Source organism: Hypanus sabinus, unplaced genomic scaffold (assembly GCF_030144855.1).
Source record: "Hypanus sabinus isolate sHypSab1 unplaced genomic scaffold, sHypSab1.hap1 scaffold_88, whole genome shotgun sequence".
Taxonomy (NCBI): domain Eukaryota; kingdom Metazoa; phylum Chordata; class Chondrichthyes; order Myliobatiformes; family Dasyatidae; genus Hypanus; species Hypanus sabinus.
The window spans coordinates 818,483-828,771 of record NW_026781732.1 but is presented as its reverse complement, the minus strand read 5'-3'; the positions used below and the strand labels follow the sequence as shown (position 1 = coordinate 828,771).

The following is a 10,289-nucleotide window of genomic DNA, read 5'->3' as shown; positions in this document are numbered from 1 at the left end:
ACACCGCCCAGCAGTCCACCGCCCACCAGCCGCCGAGGTAGGGAATTACTCAGAAGCATCATCCTATGCGAGAAAAAAATTGAGATTTAAACAAGCGTCCCTTGCTTGGGACATTTCCGTTGGCAAACGCATTTTGACGTGCACTACATCAGGGTCTGTTATATTCCTATTTTGTCTGAATGAAGTAATGAATACTCTTGTAATCTCAAAGCAATACGGGCCCAACATATTTCGACATCAGGCTCTCCTCTCAGCAAAGGAAAGGACAATGGGTTTTCCACCAATTAACTTTAAATGGCTTCGGAGTTCAGTTCTGACGCAATCTGCGAATGCGGGCTCTTTGGTCCAGTGGTATGATTCTCGCTTCGGGTGAAAAAAGCATATGCGAGAGGTCCCGGGTTCAAATCCTGGACGAACCCCGTTATTGGATATTATCAGCGAATTGCTTCACGAGTTTTGCATTGACGCAGGAGATGATCGGCAATATCAAACAGAAACACTGAAGGAGGAATTGGAAATAGTTTTCAAGACAGGTAAGTTTGAAGTGTCACATTTTGGAATGTCAGTCCAGCTGAGTATTTATTCTGTGAGGGTTAGAGCACCGGGGAGTGCAAATCAGCAGGGAGAGAGAGTCGTAGAAGGGCATAGTTTGCTGAAACCAGTCTCATATGCAGAGAGACTGTGGGAAAGTTGTTCGGTACGCTGGCCTCAGGAGGTCAGTGTAGGAGTTGGGAAACTCTGTTGCTGTTGCACTCTGTTGTGGAAATACGTGTGAAATGGAAACAGCGCAGCAGTCTTTGGAAAGCGATGGGTCTGCACGTTGATGAGCGCTGTGGACATTAATGTGGAAGAACAAGAAACCGGCAAGTGAACTTATATAGTTTAACCTCTTCCCTTTTTCCGACCAGGACACAAGTGCCTCTAACTTGCGTACAATAACGGCTTATACAGTTCATAGTGTAGAATATTCAATGCCAAGAATATCGGCTTATACATTTCACAGGTTTCAGAGTCGGTGCGGGCAGAAATTAGGTGACAAGCGGAACTGCCCACTCCGGTCACATTGTTGTGCCAAACGCTTGGGATTTCGAGAGGCAGAATATTAACATTGAAATAATTTTCTGCTGATCCAGATTGGGAGTCTCAGTTCTGATCTACACCAACATCTTTCTTACGGATATGAGTTACATCAGAATCAGAATCAGATTCGGGTTTAATATCTGGGACATCTATCGAGAAAACTGTTAAATTAGCGGCAACACGTGATAAATATAGAAATAAAAATCAATCAAATATTGAATTAGAGTAAATATATGTATATTACATTGTTAAATTAAAAATAGAGCAAAATATATAAAAGAGTTAGGCAGTGTTCATGAGGTCAATGTCCATATGGGCATTGGATGTCAGTGGGGAAGAATTTGTTCCTGAATCGCTGATTGTGTGGCTTTAGGCTTCTGTATCTCCTTCCTGATGGTAACAGTGAGAAGAGGAATGTCCTGGGTGATGAATTCCTTAATGACGGTCGCCGCCTCTCTGAGTCACCGCTACATGAAAATGTTCTGGATACAACGGAGGCCTGTCCCCATGGCGGAGCTGACTAATTTCATAACTTATTGCCAGTCTCCCGCTGGCTTTTCGGGGCAGCGATGAAGATCCTCCATCCCTGTCGGTCGGCGACGTTCAGGAATTCATTCACCGTGTCAGTAGCTTCCTCTTGGTTTGCGCAATTGTCTGTCAGGTCCGGCGTAGCGATTCAGAAATACTGGTAGGTACATATGTAGACGGACTCTTCATTTTCGTTTCACTGAAGATTGCTTTGACCAGTTCGGTTTGTTATCTCTGAGCTGAACCCTGGAAATTGTGGGAGCAGAGGAACACTCTTCGTCTGTCCTCTACCATTTGACTTGTTTGGCATGAGTGACGCTACCAAGAGCTAAAGCATTAACTCCTAACTCCAGCCAGCTTCGCTCTCCAGGTTATTGAGCCAGGCAAGCCTTCACACCGCGACTAGGTTGCGTTCCGTTTGGAGGCTACGGATGTGATCACTAATTACAAGCCAACCCTCAGACAAATACCAGGAATATCTGACAATATAACGAGCTGAAACCATTCACGTGAAAGTGATAGTCTCAGCCCATCCTGAGTTTGCAGTGAAATTTGCAAACCCTTTATGAAGAGTGTCGTTCCCTGTGACGCTGCTCGTTGCTCCATTCTGTAGATACTGAACCATTTTAGCAACGACCAAGCACTGATTACTCACAGTCACTCACACCGGGTGGTCCGGAGGAACAGCCATTGCGTTGACTGTACTGCTGATCAATGACTGGGACGGGTGAAGCACCGAGGAGGCAGCGACTCTCCCCGCTACCCATAATGCACTCGGAACTTGAGGGAACAGAAAGTTTGCGTTCACTTGGCAGGCAATCCCGTTTCTAATGACACCAATAGGCGTCTCAGCATCAGATGGATATGCTGGTTGGGTGGATTGGAAACAACAAAAATATTTTAATCAATTTTAGTAATACCAAGGAATTAATTGTATTCCAGGGAGAATGTGTCAGGTGAACAAACGCAAATCCTCACTGGAGGTTCAGGAGGGTGAATATCTTCAGGTTCCTGGGCGTCGACATCTCAGCGGATCCATCCTGGTCCCAACATAATGACACAGTCACTGTGCAGACGTCATAATTGTTCATTAATGAAACTTAGAGTCCTGTCAAAGAATCAGATGGATTTCTGCGGACGTACGTGGACAGTATTGTCAGTCGTTGCGTCACAGACTGGTGTGGGGCGGGGCTCCAATGCGTAGGATCGAAAGAAGGTGCAGAACGCTGTCGTGGCGGGCACGCCTCGCCAATATCGAGGACATTTCCGCAATATGGTGCCAAAAGAATCCTTAGTGAGATATAACATAGGATCAGAGGATGGGAGTTATATACAGTCCTCTAGCAGTCGACGTTAAGTACAAATGACAACCGGAGATGCACAAGGCACAAGGAAAATGGCAATATTACGGTGGTCATTGTAGAATCTCAATATGTAGGTAGTATGAGAAAGTCCAGTTGTCGCTGGATACTCGGAGAGGGAATTTGTGTAATGCCTACTGAATGGGCTTTTAGAGTACGTTTTGGCCGAGCCCATTAGAAAAAGGTAATTGTGGATTGCGTACTGTGTCGTGTTTTGACCAGGTAGATTAAGATACAGGAATGCTTGAGAGGCAGTGATTATAATATGATTGAATTTGTCCTGCAGTCTGAGAGCGAGAAGATAAAATCAGAGTTACGATTATTTCATACAGTAAGTGGAAACGTAGTAACACGAGTGAGGAGAAGATAAAAGTTCAAAGGTTAATTTTATTGTCAAAGTCCGTATCTACAATACAACTCGGAAATTTGTCTGCTCCAGACAGCAATGAAATACCGAGAGAACATCGGTTTTCATGAAAGGACAAACATCAACCCCGGCACGAAAAAAGAAAAGAAACAAATCTCGCAAACCCCAAAATGCCTCGCCACACCCCCCCCCCAGAAAAAAATAGCGACAATAGAAGTACCCGAACACGTCACTCGCAGAATTAAAGTCAGGAATGATAACAGCCCTCAACCCCCTCACACGCATGGAAAAACAAAGGCAACAACAGTCGCCGACCACGTCACTCGCAGAAATAAAGTCGGGGACCATAACTGTCCTGGACCCTTTTACTGGCAGAAAATAACAGGGAACTAAGTCTGGAGCCGTCCAGGCGGATTGGAAAGGGGCTGCCCCCATTCTCATCACATTCTACAGGGGTTGCATTGAGAACATCCTGAGCAGCTGCATCATTGCCTGATTCGAAAATTGCAGCATCTCAGATTGCAAGACCCTGCAGCAGGTAGTGAGGTCAGCTAAGAAGATCATCGGGGTCTCTCTTCCCGCCATTACGGACATTTACACCACACACTGCACCGGCAAAGCAAGCAGCATTATGAAGGACCACACTCCCCCTTCAGACGAACTCTTCTCCCACCAGCCGTCCGTGAAAAGGCACCGAAGCATTTGGGCTCTCACGACCAGATTATGTAACAGTTTCTTCCCCCAAGCTATCAGACTCCTCAATACCCAGAACCTGGACTGACGCCTTACTGCCCTATTGTCTTGCTTATTACTTATTGTAATACCTGCACTGATTTGTGCACGTTATGCAGTCCTGAGTAGGTCTGTAGTCTCGTGTAGATTTGTTTTCTGTGCTGTTTTTTACGTAGATGTGTCTAGATTTTGTACTGTGTCATGTAACACCACGGTCCTGAAAAACGTTGTCTCGTTTTTACTATGTACTGTACCAACAGTTATTGTCGAAATGACAATTAAGAAGTGACTTGACTTGATATTCTAGAATAGATCCTGATGGTTGGAAAACTGCGATTGTCACTCCACTCTGAAGGAAGTTAGGGGAAAGAAAGGAAAATATAAGAAATGTAGCCTGACTTCAAAGTGTTCAAAAACTCAAAAGATTCGAAGCACATTGAAGATCAAAGACAGTTGAGGAGAAAGGGAGAAGATTTGTCAAATAGATCATCGTGTGGTACGGTGATGCACATTGGAAGAAAGGACAAAAAAAGTCTCTACATGGGGAAGGTTTCAGAAATCAGAGTTGCAAAGATACCTTGTGCACTATTCCCTAAATGTTTACTTCTAGGCTTAGTCAGTGGTAAAGGAAGGCAAATGCAATTTTAACATTCCGTCCAGGAGGAGCAGAATATAAAACAACAATGTAATGTTGGCATATGTTCGTCATTATAAACCAAATTCTGATCCTGATCAATATCCCTAATACTGGAAATCTCCTTCATTTATGATACTGACGGCAGTGTTACCCCTCCATACTCCCGTTCTGACATAAAGGTGTTGAAACAAATTCCACAGATGTCCAATTATACTATTTGTATTGGAATAATGATTCACCCTTTCCATTACTAAACAGAAATCAAGTAAAACCCTCACTTCAGGGGCAGTGCTACGGTGGGTGCTGAACATTTCGGCGATGCTGAACATTATCGCTGCGATGGCCGAGTGGTTAAGGCGTTGGACTTGAAATCCAATGGGGATTCCCCGCGCAGGTTCGAACCCTGCTCGCAGCGCTCACACCAACAATCCCACTGCCAATAAAATTTAACACCTTTGATGCTGTCTGAGCGCTGCACCCTCTGTGTTCAGTTGAGAACTGCGTATTTTTACACTCTTCAATGCAATTCAATACAATACATTTATACTCATTGTGCAATGTTCATTTCTATTCAGTCTCTGATCAATCCCCTGGAAGCAGCTTAAACTCTCTGCAGTTCGGAATTTTACTGTCTTGCAAAACTAAAAGAATCAAACTCGGAGAACGGATATTTCAGCGTCAGTGTCAAGAAGTGGACATCGTCCTTTCGCTCTCCGATTCGCATGGCGACATGTTTAATCCCCTGTCAGATTCTAATCTCACTCGATTCCTGCGTTATTGTAGTTGTGGCAAAGTCCACCCGAGGGCATTATGTTCTATTTTCTGCAGTGAACGGTTTTAACTTCAGTTGTTCGTCAGAGGATGTAAATTCATCACGGGAGGTGAGTCAGTTCAATTGTTCCGAGCTTCTCCAGTGCTACTGTACCCTTCAGCATATATGGGGAGTGAAATTACCGTCACCGCATCAGAGCCAACCTCAGAAACCTGTACAGATGTATCACAATGTTTCCTCTATTTCTAATTCCCAATCGAGTTGCAATGAACTACAATCTGCAGTGGCCTTCCAAAATACCTGATCCACCCATCGGCTCGCCATCTCTGTTTCGGGAACAGTTTCCTTTGACAGTCTCACCCCAACAGATCGTCCATTATTTAATACCAATCTCAACGAAGTGCATGACCTCACCCATTCCAGCAATAAACACTTTTGTCCAGTTTGCGCCCTCACTGAATGACCCAATTGCAGCCTAAATATTCTCATTGCAACCCGCTGTCCGGTTACGTTACGTCATCAGCCTCACACAGTAAGGACAGCTCATTAATGAGGGACGATAATAGACCGTCATGACACTGACGATGAAAATTCCTCCAATCTGCAAAGGAGCAACGTCGACACAGATGGCACCGGATATCAGGTTTGAACCTGGGTGTCTAAGGGTATGAGACAGAAACGCGCTTTCAGCGGTTCAGGAACAGCTTCCTCCCCTCTGCAATCAGAATCACGAATGGACTTTGAAGTTTTGCACAGGACCTCACTTTATTAATATACAGTATTTCTGTTTTTGCATATTTTTCATAATGTATTCAATATAGGTAATTGATTTACTTCTTTATTTATTATTATGTTTTATTTCATTTGTTGTTAATATTATTATTTTCTCTCTCTGCTAGATTATATATTTCATTGAACTGCTGCTGCTAAGTTAACACATTTCCCGTCACGTGCCGGAGATAATATACCTGATCCTGATTCTCTGTTCAAATATGTCGGTTGTAGCTCTGTACAATGATCAGTAACCAAGTGACCCAGGTAAGTCAGGTGACCTTGAGCCAATGGTTTGGGGATCCAATGGTTCAACTGATGAGGAACGATATAAGGTTCCGGAGCTTCACATATGCAGGGGTGATAACTCTCCAACGGCCAGAGACCAACCATTGCCGAAAAGTAGGAGCACACGGAGACATGGAGATCGGGAACATGAGGATCAGAAGATGATGAGAGCCATTGGTCGTGTGGATATTAAGAATCTTCTTTTCCCAGGGCTGAAATGGTTGCCACAGGAGGAGAGATGTTGAAGGTGCTGGGGCGTCGGTACAGAGGAGATGTCAGGGGTAAGTTTTTTTACTCAGAGAGTGGTGAGTGCGTGGAATAGGCTGCCGGCAACAGTGGTGGAGGCGGATACGATTGGGTCTTTTTAAGAAACTTTTGGATAGGTACATGGAGGTTAGAAAAATTGAGTGCTATAGGTAAGCCTAGTCATTTCTAAGGTAGGGACATGTTCGGCACAACTTTGTGGGCCGAAGGCCCTGTATTGTGCTGCAGATTTTCTATGTTTTCTATGTTTCTATGGAATGTCTTGCCAGCGTAGACTCTGTTCCCGGATAATACCTTTTCTCTTCACTGACTGTTCATGGAGTTTCAGGGTTTCCAGTAGGGTGCACTCAGGAAGATCGTGTGTAAATCTACGTGCTTTTAGTAGAAATGATACAAGATACTTGTTGGTAAATACAAATTCTCTGTATCTCATTGCTTATTGTTACAAGGGCTGATTCTTGTCAAAGTGACGTCCGTCATTAACATTGCCCACTAACAGGACATGCCGTCTACACAGTGTTACCATCGGGAAGAAGATACAGAAGCCAGAAAGCTCAGGCTCAGCGATTCAGGAACAGCTTTATTCCCCGTTGCCACCTGTATCTCAGTTTTGTTTTCTCTATATTTGTTTATCCTGTATTTCATTGCACTGCTACTGTAAAGTTAACATTTTACCGACGTATGTCTGTGATATTAAATCTGGTTCTGATTCTTTAAATGAAAGTCGATTAATTGTTAAAAGCCTTGCTTTTCCAGACGACTCTCAATGCGTCGGATAATGAAGTGCAGGAGAAATTTAAATAAACAATGGGCCTTAAAATCAGTGCCGACCGCTGGATGTTCTCGATAGCTTTGCTTGGAAGGGACTCGCCAAGTACTATGTAATGATGAATTGTCCTCGGTGTTCAGACTACGCTGGTCATGGGGTATGAAGGGAAGTATCTGGACAAACAGGAACATTAGCGATAGTCAGTATGGATCAGTGCGTAGTAGGTCATGTCTAACCAATCTCACAGAGCTTTACGAGGTAGTTACCAGGAATGGTGTTGAAGGCAAGTCAGTGTATTCCGTCTACAGGGACTTCAGCAAGGAATTTCTCAAGGTTCCGTAGTGGAGGATGCTGGAGAAGGTTCAGTCGCTTTGCTTTCATGATGAACTATTAAATTGCTGTCACCATTGTCTACTTTGGGAAACTAGAGTGTGGTAATAAAGGGTGTCTCTTTGTTTGGGGACATCTAAATTAACGATCTGGATATTGATGACGTTAACTGGATCAGCAAACTGCCGTTGACAGCAGTATTACCTGTGCAGTTGACAGCGAGGAAGAGTCCCAGAGCATGGTACCTGAAACGGGATCTGGACCAGCTGGGACAAAGGGCTGAAAAAAAAGCGGATCTGGTTTAACGCAGACAAGTGTTAGATGTTGCTGTTGGCAGGACCAGCCAGGGTTGGTCTGACACAATGAGAATAGGGCACTGAGGAGTCCGATAGCACAAACGAATCTGAGAACGCAATTCTGTAATTCAATGAAAGTTGCCGCACAGTTAGACAGGGTCGTACAAAATACTTTTCGCACATTGGCCTGCATAGACCAAAGTACAGAGCACAGGAGTTGCAGGAGAAGAAAGAAGTCCAGATGTGAGATGATGAAGGGAATGTCAGACTACAGGAATATACCTTCTCTCATTCGGTTAGGCGGTAAAGACAATAGGTGGGTGTGACAGTGGTCAAATCTGTTGCTTCATCGGTGGTACAGGGGATCATTAGCCCTGATATTATACAACAAAGAGTTCATTTAATCCGAATCCTGTCCTTGGTCAGAAATTGGAAGTGGGAAACCTCGGAAGTCGTTGGATGCTTGGAGTTGTGGAGACGCCATATTTTTATTGTGTTGAATATTAACTCATGGACGATATATTACTTTCTGCATCTCCTTGTCTTGGAGTCGAAAGTCTTTACTAAATGATGTATGATTGCAATTACAGATGCTTTTTTTTAACTATTGAACAAATAACGGCATGTCATTTTCTGCGATATTCTGAAATATGAATCCATTGCAGATTTAAAGTATAGCACGAGGAATGGACATAATTGAGTTCAATTGAAAGAGAAATAGAAAGTTTACGGCCATGAATAACTTCATGGTAGTCATGTGTTCCTGTATTTTGTGTGGGATGGATTATTGAATTAATCTTCTTTTTCACGATACATGAGGCAGAACCTTTGTGTCTCCTTGCAAGAAGTGTTTTCCAGGAACTGCTGCGAAATTCGGAGACTGTATATCTATCCGAAATTCTATGAACTGAAAATGTATGTGAGTCTCAGGTCTCCACATCTCACTCTCCGAAGTTCTTTAGAATACGTGTTGAGGCCTTTTACTTTGGAATTCTTTTTCCTGTATTCTCCAATTGGTTTTGCAGTGGTCCCGGTACAGTGAAGAAATCTGATTCATTGTTGGTAACGGGGATCATTCGCCCCGATACTGTACAACAAAGGACCCATTTAATCCGAATCCTATCTTTGGTCAGAAATTGGACGTGAGAAATCCTGCAAGTCGTTGGATGCTTGGAGTTGTGAAGACGTCATATTTTAATAGTGATGAATATTAACTCGTGGACGATACGTTATTTGTGCGTCTCTTTGTCTTGGAATCGAAAGGCTTTAATAAATGTTGTCTGCTTGCCATTCCAGATGTTTGTTAACTGTTGAATAAATAAGATCATGCCGTTTTCTACGATACTTTTAAAATATAAATGCATTGCGGTTTAAAATATTGCATGAGGTGCAGACATAAGCGAGTTCAATTGAAAGACAGAGAGAGAAAGTTTACTGTCATGAATTACTTTATTGGAGTGACGTGTTTATTTAGTTTGTGCTGAGGGAGATGATTGAAAACGTGAAAATAAAACGAACATAAGAATCAGAACAGTCGACGTGGATGCGTGAATTATGATCAGGCGTTTGACCAGGTCCCCATAGTACATCCATTCAGAAAGTCAAGAGGCAAGAGATCTGGGGTAAAATTTTGTCTCCTTGTGGGAAGTGATCTCCAGGAACAGATGCGAAATTCGGAGGCTGCATATCATTCCGAAATTCTGTGAGGTGTTTGTGTATGTGAGCCTCAGCTCTCCACATCTCACTCTCCTCTACAGAATTCGTGCTAAGGCCGTTTGCTTTGGGAGTTTTTTATTCCGTATTCTCCAATTCCCTGTGATGGTTTTAAAGAGGGACTGGAGTCAAACCGAGTGTTTGCTTTGCTGTCGCAGCGTTTTCAGTTTGTGTAGTTTAGTATGTTTCATTTATTATTGATTTCAGAGGGAGACACGGACTCCACATCGGCCATCTGGATATAGGATCAGAAGGATCGAAATTTGAGCGTATCTACACCCGATACTGTTAAAACACGATTCACAGGTAAATTGCATTCGGATCAGTTGTTGTGTAGTTGAATTAGGAATTTGGAATTGGCATTTTGGAAAGCTGTTTCTT

At 43.4% G+C, this 10,289-nt stretch overlaps 1 non-coding gene across 1 annotated transcript; it reads left to right on the top strand.

The window, feature by feature from the left end:
* Positions 1-5,038: 5,038 nt before the first annotated feature.
* trnas-uga (transfer RNA serine (anticodon UGA)) lies at positions 5,039-5,120 on the top strand. Its single transcript has one exon. It is a non-coding gene; the product is annotated as a tRNA-Ser (tRNA).
* Positions 5,121-10,289: the final 5,169 nt, after the last annotated feature.